We start from the raw sequence: 13,315 nt of genomic DNA, 5'->3' as shown, positions 1-13,315 counted from the left end.
GCCTTTTGAATTTAATTCCGATGCAATTTCTGTGTTTCATCGTCAATAAGATGTTCCAAGGTATACAGTAATCCTGAAGTGAAGCATCGGAATCTAAAACTGGACTCACAAGACAGGTTCAAATCATAGAAAGTGTGAGTGTCAGTCCTATTGTACTTAAATCGGCATTGTGCCTTTCGTATTAAATTCGGATGCAATTTCTGTGTTTCATCGTCAATAAGAAGGTCCGAGGGATACAGTAAACCTGAAGAGTAGCATCGGAATTTAAAACTGGACCCACAGGAGAGGTTCAAATCATATCAAGTTAGAGGGTCAGTCCTCTTGTACTTAAGACGGCATTGTGCCTTTTGAATTTAATTCCGATGCAATTTCTGTGTTTATCGTCAATAAGAAGTTCCAAGGTATACAGTAAACCAGAAGTGAAGCATCGGAATCTAAAACTGGAATCACAGGAGAGGTTCAAATCATAGAAAGTTGGAGTGTCAGTCCTCTTGTACTTAAGTAGGCATTGTGCCTTTTGTATTAACTTCGGATGCCATTTCTGTGTATCATCGTCAATAAGAAGGTCCAAGGGATACAGTAAACCTGAAGTGAAGTTCGGAATCTAAAACTGGACTCATAGGAGAGGTTCAAATCATAGAAAGTTAGAGTGTCAGTCCTCTTGTACTTAAGTCGGCATTGTGCATTTTGTATTAAATTCGGATGCAATTTCTATGTTTCATCGTTAATAAGAAGGTCCAAGGGATACAGTAAACCCGAAGAGAAGCATCAGAATCTAAAACTGGACCCACAGGAGAGGTTCAAATCATAGAAAATTAGAGTGTCAATCCTCTTGTACTTAAGTCGGCATTGTGCCTTTTTTATTTAATTCCGATGCAATTTCTGTGTTTCATCCCAATAAGAAGTTCCAAGGTATACAGTAAACCGGAAGTGAAGCATAGGAAACTAAAACTGGACTCACAGGAGAGGTTCAAATCATAGAGAGTTAGAATGTCAGTCCTCTTGTACTTATGTCAGCATTGTGCCTTTTGTATTAAATTCGGGTGCAATTTCTGTGTTTCATCGTCAATAAGAAGGTCCAAGGGTTAAAGTAAACCTGAAGTGAAGCATCGGAATCTAAAACTGGACTCGCAGGAGAGGTTCAAATCGTACAAAGTTAGAATGTCAGTCCTCTTGTACTTAAGTCGGCATTGTGCTTTTGTATTAATTTCGGATGCAATTTCTGTGTTTCATCGTCAATAAGAACGTCCAAGAGATACAGTAAACCTGAAGTGAGGCATCGGAATCTAAAACTGGACTCACAGGAGAGGTTCATATCATTGAAAGTTAGATTGTCAGTCCTCATGTACATAAGTCGGCATTGTGCGTTTTGATTTTAATCCCGATGCAATTTCGGTGTTTCATCGTCAATAGGAAGTTCCAAGGTATTCAGTAAACCTGAAGTGAAACATCGGAATCGAAAACTGGACTCACAGGAGAATTTCAAATCATAAAAAGTTGGAGTGTCAGTCCTCTTGTACTTAAGTCGGCATTGTGCCTTTTGTATTAAATTCGGATGCTATTTCTGTGTTGCATCGTCAATAAGAAGGTCCAAGGGATACAGTAAATTGAAGTTAAGCATCGGAATCTAAAACTGTACTCACAGGAGAGGTTCAAAACAAGGAAAGTTAGAGTGTCAGTCCTCTTGTACTTAAGTCGGCATTGTGCCTTTTGAATTTAATTCTGATGCAATGTCTGTGTTTCATCGTCAATGAGAAGGTCCAAGGGAATCTGTAATCCTGAAGTGTAGCATCGGAATCTAAAACTGGACTCACAGCAGAGGTTGAAATCGTAGAAAGTGAGAGTGTTAGTTTTCTTGTACTTAAGTCGGCATTGTGCCTTTTGTATTAAATTCGGATGCTATTTCTGTGTTGCATCGTCAATAAGAAGGTCCAAGGGATACAGTAATTTGAAGTGAAGCATCGGAATCTAAAACTAGACTCACAGGAGTGGTTCAAATCATTGAAAACTAGAGTGTCAATCCTATTGTACTTAAGTCGGCATTGTGCCTTTTGAATTTAATTCCGATGCAATTTCTGTGTTTCATCGTCAATAAGAAGTTCCTAGGTATACAGTAAACCTGAAGTGAAGCATCGGAATCTAAAACTAAACTCACAGGAGAGGTTCAAATCAAGGAATGTTAGATTGTCAGTCCACTTGTACTTAACTCGGCATTGTGCCTTTTGTATTAAATTCGGATGCAATGTCTGTGTTTCATCGTGAATAAGAAGCTCCAAGGGATACAGTAAACCTGAAGTGAGGCATCGGAATCTAAAACTGCACTCACAGGAGAGGTTCAAACCATAGAAAGTTAGTGTGTCAGTCCTCTTGTACTTAAGTCGGCATTGTGCCTTTTGAATTTTATTCCGATGCAATTTCTGTGTTTCATCGTCAATAAGAAGGTCCAAGGTATTCAGTAAACCTGAAGGGAAACATCGGAAACTAATACAGGACTCACAGGTGACATTTAAATCATAGAAAGTTAAAGTGTCAGTCCTCTTGTACTTAAGTCGGCAATGTGCCTTTTGAATTTAATTCCGATGCAATTTCTGTATTTAATCGTCAATAAGAAGTTCCAAGGTATACAGTAAACCTGAAGTGAAGCATCGGAATCTGAAACTGGACTCACAGGAGAGGTTCAAATCATAGTAGTTAGAGTTTCACTCCTCTTGTACTAAAGTCGGCATTGTGCCTCTGTATAAAATTGGGATGCAATTTCTGTGTTTCATCGTCAATAAGAAGGTCCAAGGGATACAGTAAACCTGCAGTGAAGCATCGGAGTCTAAAACTGGACTCACAGCAGAGATTAAAATCACAGAAAGTGAGAGTGTTAGTCCTCTTGTACATAAGTCGGCATTGTGCCTTTTGTATTAAATTCTGATGCAATATCTGTGTTTCATTGTCAATAAGAAGGTCCAAGCGATACAGTAAACCTGAAGTGAAGCATCGGAATCTAAAACTGGACTCACAGGAGAGTTTCAAATCATAGAAAGTTAGAGTGTCAGTCCTCTTGTACTTAAGTCGGCATTGTGCCTTTTGAATTTAATTCCGATGCAAAATCTGTGTTTCATCGTCAACAGGAAGTTCCAAGGTATACAGTAAACCTGAAGTGAAGCATCGGAATCGAAAACTGGAATCACAGGAGAGTTTCAAATCATATAAATTTGGAGTGTCAGTCTTCTTGTACTTAAGTTGGCATTGTGCCTTTTGAATTTAATTCCGATGCAATTTCTGTGTTTCATCGTCAATAAGAAGTTCCAAGGTATACAGTATACCTGAAGTGAAGCATCGGAATCTAAAACTGGACTCACAGGTGAGGTTCAAATCATAGAAAGTTAGAGCGTCAGTCCTCTTGTACTTAAGCCGTCATTGTGCCTTTTGTATTAAATTCGGATGCAATTTCCGTGTTTCATCGTTAATAAGAAGGTCCAAGGGATACAGTAAACCAGAAGTGAAGCATCGGAATCTAAAGCTGGACTCACAGGAGAGGTTCAAAACAAGGAAAGTTAGAGTGTCAGTCCTCTTGTACTTAAGCCTCCATTGTGCCTTTTGAATTTAATTCCGATGCAATTTCTGTGTTTCATCGTCAATAAGATGTTCCAAGGTATACAGTAATCCTGAAGTGAAGCATCGGAATCTAAAACTGGTCTCACAAGACAGGTTCAAATCATAGAAAGTGTGAGTGTCAGTCCTCTTGTACTTAAATCGGCATTGTGCCTTTCGTATTAAATTCGGATGCAATTTGTATGTTTCATCGTCAATACGAAGGTCCAAGGGATACAGTAAACCAGAAGTGAAGCATCGGAATCTAAAACTGGACTCACAGGAGAGGTTCAAATCATAGAAAGTTAGAGTGTCAGTCCTCTTGTACTTAAGCCGTCATTGTGCCTTTTGTATTAAATTCGGATGCAATTTCCGTGTTTCATCGTTAATAAGAAGGTCCAAGGGATACAGTAAACCAGAAGTGAAGCATCGGAATCTAAAACTGGACTCACATTAGAGGTTCAAATCATAGAAAGTTAGAGTATCAGTCCTGTTGAACTTAAGTCGGCATTGTGCCTTTTGTATTAAATTCGGATGCAATTTCTGTGTTTCATCGTCAATAAGAAGGTTCAAGGGAAACAGTAAACCTGAAGTGAAGCATCGGAATCTAAAACTAGACACACAGGTGTGGTTCAAATCATTGAAAGTTAGAGTGTCAATCCTCTTGTACTTAAGTCGGCATTGTGCCTTTTGAATTTAATTCCGATGCAATTTCTTTGTTTCATCGTCAATAAGAAGTTCCAAGGTATACAGTAAACCTGAAGTGAAGCATCGTAATCTAAAACTAGACTCACAGGAGCGGTTCAAATCAAGGAAAGTTAGAGTGTCAGTCATCTTGTACTTAAGTCGGCATTGTGCCTTTTGAATTTTATTCCGATGCAATTTCTGTGTTTCATCGTCAATAAGAAGGTCCAAGGTATACAGTAAACCTGAAGGGAAACGTAGGAATCTAAAACTGGACTCACAGGTGACATTTAAATCGTAGAAAGTTAGAGTGTCAGTCCTCTTGTACTTAAGTCGGCAATGTGCCTTTTGAATTTAATTCCGATGCAATTTCTGTGTTTCATCGTCAATAAGAAGTTCCAAGGTATACAGTAAACCTGAAGTGAAGCATCGGAATCTAAAACTGGACTCACAGGTGAGGTTCAAATCATAGAAAGTTGGAGTGTCAGTCCTCTTATACTTAAGCCGTCATTGTGCATTTTGTATTAAATTCGGATGCAATTTCCGTGTTTCATCGTTAATAAGAAGGTCCAAGGGATACAGTAAACCAGAAGTGAAGCATCGGAATCTAAAACTGGCCTCACAGGAGAGGTTGAAATCATAGAAAGTTAGAGTGTCAGTCCTCTTGTACTAAAGTCGGCATTGTGCATCTGTATAAAATTGGGATGCAATTTCTGTGTTTCATCGTCAATAAGGAGGTCCAAGGGATACAGTAAACCTGAAGTGAAGCATCGGAGTCTAAAACTGGACTCACAGCAGAGATTAAAATCACAGAAAGTGAGAGTGTTAGTCCTCTTGTACATGTGTCGGCATTGTGCCTTTTGTATTAAATTCTGATGCAATTTCTGTGTTTCATTGTCAATAAGAAGGTCCAAGATATACAGTAAACCTGAAGTGAAGCATCGGAATCTAAAACTGGACTCACAGGAGAGTTTCAAATCATAGAAAGTTAGAGTGTCAGTCCTCTTGTACTTAAGTCGGCATTGTGCCTTTTGAATTTAATTCCGATGCAAAATCTGTGTTTCATCGTCAACAGAAAGTTCCAAGGTATACAGTAAACCTGAAATGAAGCATCGGAATCGAAAACTGGAATCACAGGAGAGTTTCAAATCATATAAAGTTGGAGTGTCAGTCCTCTTGTACTTAAGTCGGCATTGTGCCTTTTGAATTTAATTCCGATGCAATTTGTGTGTTTCATCGTCAATAAGAAGTTCCAAGGTATACAGTAAACCTGAAGTGAATCATCGGAATCTAAAACTGGACTCACAGGTGAGGTTCAAATCATAGAAAGTCAGAGTGTCAGTCCTCTTGTACTGAAGCCGTCGTTGTGCCTTTTGTATTAAATTCGGATGCAATTTCCGTGTTTCAGCGTTAATAAGAAGGTCCAAGGGATACAGTAAATCAGAAGTGAAGCATCGGAATCTAAAACTGGACTCACAGGAGAGGTTCAAATCATAGAAAGTTAGAGTGTCAGTCCTGTTGTACTTAAGTCGGCATTGTGCCTTTTGTATTAAATTCGGATGCTATTTCTGTGTTGCATCGTCAATAAGAAGGTTTAATGGATACAGTAAATTGAAGTGAAGCATCGGAATCTAAAACTGGACTCACAGGAGAGGTTCAAAGCAAGGAAAGTTAGAGTGTCAGTCCTCTTGTACTTAAGTCGGCATTCTGCCTTTTGAATTTAATTCTGATGCAATATCTGTGTTTCATCGTCAATAAGAAGGTCCAAGGGAATCAGTAAACGTGAAGTGTAGCATAGCAGTCCAAAACTGGACTCACAGCAGAGGTTGAAATCATAGAAAGTGAGAGTGTTAGTCCTTTTGTACTTAAGTCGGCATTGTAACTTTTGTGTTAAATTCGGATGCAATTTCTGTGTTACATCTTCAATAAAAAAGTCCAAGGGATACAGTAAACCTGAAGTGAAGCATCGGAATCTAAAACTGGACTCACAGGAGCGGTCCAAATCATGGAAAGTTAGAGTGTCGGTCCTCTTGTACTTAAGCCTCCATTGTGCCTTTTGAATTTAATTCCGATGCAATTTCTGTGTTTCATCGTCAATAACAAGTTCCAAGGTATACAGTAAACCTGAAGTGAAGCATCGGAATCTAAAACTGGACTCACAGGACACGTTCAAATCATAGAAAGTGTGAGTGTCAGTCATCTTATACTAAAAACGGCATTGTGCCTTTTGTGTTAAATTCGGATGCAATTTCTGTAATTCGTCGCCAATAAGAAAGTCCAAGGGATACAGTAAACCAGATATGAAGCGTAGGTATCTAAAACTGGACTCAGAGGAGAGTTTCAAATCTTAGAAAGTTAGAGTGTCGGTCCTCTTGTACGTAAGCCTCCATTGTGCCTTTTGAATTTAATTCCCATGCAATTTCTGTGTTTCATCGTCAATAAGATGTTCCAAGGTATACAGTAATCCTGAAGTGAAGCATCGGAATCTAAAACTGGACTCACAAGACAGTTCAAATCATAGAAAGTGTGAGTGTCAGTCCTATTGTACTTAAGTCGGCATTGTGCATTTTGTATTAAATTCGGATGCAATTTCTGTGTTTCATCGTCAATTAGAAGGTCCAAGGGATACAGTAAACCTGAAGAGTAGCATCGGAATTTAAAACTGGACTCACAGGAGAGGTTCAAATCATATCAAGTAAGAGGGTCAGTCCTCTTGTACTTAAGACCGCATTGTGCCTTTTGAATTTAATTCCGATGCAATTTCTGTGTTTATCGTCAATAAGAAGTTCCAAGGTATACAGTAAACCAGAAGTGAAGCATCGGAGTCTAAAACTGGAATCACAGGAGAGGTTCAAATCATAGAAAGTTGGAGTGTCAGTCCTCTTGTACTTAAGTCGGCATTGTGCCTTTTGTATTAAATTCGGATGCCATTTCTGTGTTTCATCGTCAATAAGAAGGTCCAAGGGATACAGTAAACCTGAAGTGAAGTTCGGAATCTAAAACTGGACTCATAGGAGAGGTTCAAATCATAGAAAGTTAGAGTGTCAGTCCTCTTGTACTTAAGTCGGCATTGTGCATTTTGTATTAAATTCGGATGCAATTTCTATGTTTCATCGTTAATAAGAAGGTCCAAGGGATACAGTAAACCCGAAGAGAAGCATCAGAATCTAAAACTGGACCCACAGGAGAGGTTCAAATCATAAAAAATTAGAGTGTCAGTCCTCTTGTACTTAAGTCGGCATTGTGCTTTTTGTATTAAATTCGGATGCAATTTCTGTGCTTCATCGTCTATAAGAGGGTCCAAGGGATACAGTAAACCTGAAGTGAAGCACAGGAATTTAAAACTGGACTCACAGGAGAGGTTCAAATCATATAAAGTTAGAGTGTCAGTCCTCTTGTACTTAAATCGGCATTGTGCCTTTTGAATTTAATTCCGTTGCTTTTTCTGTGTTGATCGTCAATACGAAGTTGCAAGGTATGCAGTAAACCTGAAGTGAAGCATCGGAATCTAAAACTGGACGCTCAGGAGAGGGTCAAATCATAGGAAGTTAGAGTGTCAGTCCTCTTGTACTTATGTCGGCATTGTGCCTTTTGTATTAAATTCGGATACCATATCTGTGTTTCATCGTCAATGAGTAGGTCCAAGGGATACAGTAAACCTGAGGTGAGGCATCGGAATCTAAAACTGGACTCACAGGAGAGGTTCAAATCATAGAAAGTTAGAATGTCAGTCCTCTTGTACTTAAGTCAGCATTGTGCCTTTTGTATTAAATTCGGGTGCAATTTCTGTGTTTCATCGTCAATAAGAAGGTCCAAGGGTTAAAGTAAACCTGAAGTGAAGCATCGGAATCTAAAACTGGACTCACAGGAGAGGTTCAAATCGTACAAAGTTAGAATGTCAGTCCTGTTGTACTTAAGTCGGCATTGTGCTTTTGTATTAAATTCGGATGCAATTTCTGTGTTTCATCGTCAATAAGAACGTCCAAGAGATACAGTAAACCTGAAGTGAGGCATCGGAATCTAAAACAGGACTCACAGAAGAGGTTCATATCATTGAAAGTTAGATTGTCAGTCCTCATGTACATAAATCGGCATTGTGCGTTTTGATTTTAATCCCGATGCAATTTCGGTGTTTCATCGTCAATAGGAAGTTCCAAGGTATTCAGTAAACCTGAAGTGAAACATCGGAATCTAAAACTGGACTCACAGGAGAGGTTCAAATCATTGAAAGTTAGAGTGTCAGTCCTCTTGCACTTAAGTCGGCATTGTGCCTTTTGTATTAAATTCGGATGCAATTTCTGTGTTTCTTCGTCAATAAAAAGGTCCTAGGGATACAGTAAACCTGAAGTGAAGCATCGGAGACTAAAACTGGACTCACAGGAAAGTTTCAAATCATAGAAAGTAAGAGTGTCAGTCCTCTTGCACTTAAGTCGGCATTGTGCATTTTGAATTTAATGCCGATGCAATTTCTGTGTTTCATCGTCAATAAAAAGTTAAATGGTATACAGTAAACCTGAAGTGAAGCATCGGAATCGAAAACTGGACTCACAGGAGAGGTTCAAATCATAGAAAGTTAGTGTGTCAGTCCTCCTGTACTTAAGTCGGCATTGTGCCTTTTGAATTTAATTCCGATGCAATTTCTGTGTTTGATCGTCAATAAGAAGTTCCAAGGTATACAGTAAACCAGAAGTGAAGCATCGGAATCTAAAACTGGACTCACAGGAGAGGTTCAAATCGTAGAAACTTAGAGTGTCAGTCCTCTTGTACTTAAGTCGGCATTGTTCTTTTGTATTAAATTCGGATGCAATTTCTGTCTTTCATCGTGAATAAGAAGGTACAAGGGATACAGTAATCCTGAAGTGAAGCATCGGAATCTAAAACTGGACTCACAGGAGAGGTCCACATCATAGAAAGTTAGAGTGTCAGTCCTCTTGTCCTCAAGTCGGCATTGTGCCTTTGAATTTAATCGGATGCAATTTCTGTGTTTCATCGTCAATAAGACGTTCCAAGGTATACAGTAAACCTGAAGTGAAGCATCGGAATCTAAAACTGGACTCACAGGAGAGGTTCAAATCATAGAAAGTTAGAGTGTCAGTCCTCTTGTACTTAAGTCGGCATTGTGCCTTTTGAATTTAATTCCGATGCAATTTCTGTGTTTCATCGTCAATAAGAAGTTCCAAGGTAAACAGTGAACCTGAAGTGAAGCATCGGAATCTAAAACTGGACTCACAGGAGAGGTTCAAATCATAGATACTTAGAGTGTCAGTCCTCTTGTACATAAGTCGGCATTGTGCCTTTTGAATTTAATTTCGATGCAATTTCTGTGGTCCATCGTCAATACGAAGTTCTAAGGTATACAGTAAACCTGAAGTGAAGCATCGGAATCTAAAACTGGACTCACAGGAGAGGTTCAAATCATAGAATGTTAGAGTGTCAGTCCTCTTGTACTTAAGTCGGCATTGTGCCTTTTGTATTAAATTGGGGTGCAATTTCTGTCTTTCATCGTCAATAAGGAGGTCCAAGGGATTCAGCAAACCTGAAGTGAAGCATCGGAATCTAAAACTGGACTCACAGGACAGGTTCAAATCATAGAATGTTAGAGTGGCAGTCCTCTTGTACTTAAATATGCATTGTGCCTTTTGAATTTGACTCCGATGCAATTTCTGTGTTTCATCTCAATAAGAAGGTCAAAGGGATACAGTAAAATTGAAGTGAAGCATCGGAATCTAAAACTGGACTCACAGGAGAGGATCAAATAATAGAAAGTTAGAGTGTCAGTCCTCTTGTACTTAAGTCGGAATTGTGCCTTTCGATTTTAATTCCGATGCAATTTCTGTGTTTCATCGTCAATGGGAAGTTCCAAGGTATACAGTAAACCTGAAGTGAAGCATCGGAATCTAAAACTGGACCCACAGGAGAGGTTCAAATCATAGAAAGTTAGAGTGTCAGTCGTCTTGTACTTAAGTCGGCATTGAGCCTTTTGTATTAAATTCGGATGCAATTTCTGTGTTTCAACCTCAATAAGAAGGTCCAAGGGATACAGTAAACCTGAAGTGAAGCATTGGAATCTAAAACTGGACTCACAGGAGAGGTTCAAATCGTAGAAAGTTAGAGTGTCGGTCCTCTTGTACTTAAGTCGGCATTGTGCTTTTTGAATTTAATTCCGATGCAATTTTTCTGTTTCATCGTCAATAAGAAGTTTCAAGGTATACAGTAAACCTGACGTGAAGCATCGGAATCTAAAACTGGACTCACAGGAGAGGTTCCAATCATAGAAAGTTAGAGTGTCAGTCCTCTTGTACTTAAGTCGGCATTGTGCCTTTTGTAGTAAATTCGGATGCAATTTCTGTGCTTCATCGTCAATAAGAAGGTCCAAGGGTTACAGTAAAGCTGAAGTGAAGCATCGGAATCTAAAACTGGACTCACAGGAGAGGTTCAAATCATAGAAAGTTAGAGTGTCAGTCCTCTTGTACTTAAGTCGGCATTGTGCCTTTTGAATTTAATTCCGATGCAATTTCTGTGTTTCATCGTCAATAAGAATTTCCAAGGTAAACAGTGAACCTGAAGTGAAGCATCGGAATCTAAAACTGGACTCACAGGAGAGGTTCAAATCATAGATACTTAGAGTGTCAGTCCTCTTGTACATAAGTCGGCATTGTGCCTTTTGAATTTAATTTCGATGCAATTTCTGTGGTCCATCGTCAATAAGAAGTTCTAAGGTATACAGTAAACCAGAAGTGAAGCATCGGAATCTAAAACTGGACTCACAGGAGAGGTTCAAATCATAGAATGTTAGAGTGTCAGTCCTCTTGTACTTAAGTCGGCATTGTGCCTTTTGTATTAAATTGGGGTGCAATTTCTGTCTTTCATCGTCAATAAGGAGGTCCAAGGGATTCAGCAAACCTGAAGTGAAGCATCGGAATCTAAAACTGGACTCACAGGACAGGTTCAAATCATAGAAAGTTAGAGTGGCAGTCCTCTTGTACTTAAATATGCATTGTGCCTTTTGAATTTGACTCCGATGCAATTTCTGTGTTTCATCGTCAATAAGAAGGTCAAAGGGATACAGTAAAATTGAAGTGAAGCATCGGAATCTAAAACTGGACTCACAGGAGAGGATCAAATAATAGAAAGTTAGAGTGTCAGTCCTCTTGTACTTAAGTCGGAATTGTGCCTTTCGAATTTAATTCCGATGCAGTTTCTGTGTTTCATCGTCAATGAGAAGTTCCAAGGTATACAGTAAACCTGACGTGAAGAATCGGAATCTAAAACTGGACGCACAGGAGAGGTTCAAATCATAGAAAGTTTGAGTGTCAGTCCTCTTGTACTTAAGTCGGCATTGTGACTTTTGTATCAAATTCGGATGCAATTTCTGTGTTTCTTCGTCAATAAGAAGGTCCAAGGGATACAGTAAACCTGAAGTGAAGCATCGGAATCTAAAACTGAACTCACAGGAGAGGTTCAAATCATAGAAAGTTAGAGCGTCAGTCCTCTTGTACTTAAGTCGGCATTGTTCCTTTTGAATTTACTTCCGATGCAATTTCTGTGTTTCATCGTCAATATCAAGTTCCAAGGTATACAGTAAACCTGAAGTGAAGCATCGGAATCTAAAACTGGACTCACAGGAGAGGTACAAATCATAGAAAGTTAGAGTGTCAGTCCTCTGGTACTTAAGTCGGCATTGTGCCTTTTGTATTAAATTGGGGTGCAATTACTGTCTTTCATCGTCAATAAGGAGGTCCAAGGGATTCAGCAAACCTGAAGTGAAGCATCGGAATCTAAAACTGGACTCACAGGACAGGTTCAAATCATAGAAAATTAGAGTGGCAGTCCTCTTGTACTTAAGTCGGAATTGTGCCTTTTGAATTTAACTCCGTTGCAATTTCTGTGGTTCATCGTCAATAAGAAGTTCCAAGGTATACAGTAAACCTGACGTGAAGAATCGGAATCTAAAACTGGACGCACAGGAGAGGTTCAAATCATAGAAAGTTTGAGTGTCAGTCCTCTTGTACTTAAGTCGGCATTGTGAAATTTGTATCAAATTCGGATGCAATTTCTGTGTTTCTTCGTCAATAAGAAGGTCCAAGGGATACAGTAAAGCTGAAGTGAAGCATCGGAATCTAAAACTGGACTCACAGGAGTGATTCAAAACATAGAAAGTTAGAGTGTCAGTCTTCTTGTTCTTAAATATGCATTGTGCCTTTTGAATTTGACTCCGATGCAATTTCTGTGTTTCATCGTCAATAAGAAGGTCAAAGGGATACAGTAAAATTGAAGTGAAGCATCGGAATCTAAAACTGGACTCACAGGAGAGGTTCAAATAATAGAAAGTTAGAGTGTCAGTCCTCTTGTACTTATGTCGGAATTGTGCCTTTTGAATTTAATTCCGATGCAATTTCTGTGTTTCATCGTCAATGGGAAGTTCCGAGGTATACAGTAAACCTGAAGTGAAGCATCGGAATCTAAAACTGGACTCACAGGAGAGGATCAAATCATAGAAAGTTAGAGTGTCAGTCGTCTTGTACTTAAGTCAGCATTGTGCCTTTTGTATTAAATTCGGATGCAATTTCTGTGTTTCAACCTCAATAAGAAGGTCCAAGGGATACAGTAAACCTGAAGTGAAGCATCGGAATCTAAAACTGGACTCACAGGAGAGGTTCAAATTGTAGAAAGTTAGAGTGTCGGTCCTCTTGTACATAATTCGGCATTGTGCTTTTTGAATTTAATTCCGATGCAATTTTTCTGTTTCATCGTCAATAAGAAGTTTCAAGGTATACAGTAAACCTGACGTGAAGCATCGGAATCTAAAACTGGACTCACAGGAGAGGTTCCAATCATAGAAAGTTAGAGTGTCAGTCCTCTTGTACTTAAGTCGGCATTGTGCCTTTTGTAGTAAATTCGGATGCTATTTCTGTGCTTCATCGTCAATAAGAAGATCCAAGGGTTACAGGAAAGCTGAAGTGAAGCATCGGAATCTAAAACTGGACTCACAGGAGAGTTTCAAATCATAGAAAGTTAGAGTCTCAGTCTTCTTGTACTTAAGACGTCA

This window comes from Schistocerca americana, chromosome X, assembly GCF_021461395.2.
Source record: "Schistocerca americana isolate TAMUIC-IGC-003095 chromosome X, iqSchAmer2.1, whole genome shotgun sequence".
NCBI lineage: Eukaryota > Metazoa > Arthropoda > Insecta > Orthoptera > Acrididae > Schistocerca > Schistocerca americana.
This window is presented reverse-complemented; position numbering follows the sequence as displayed.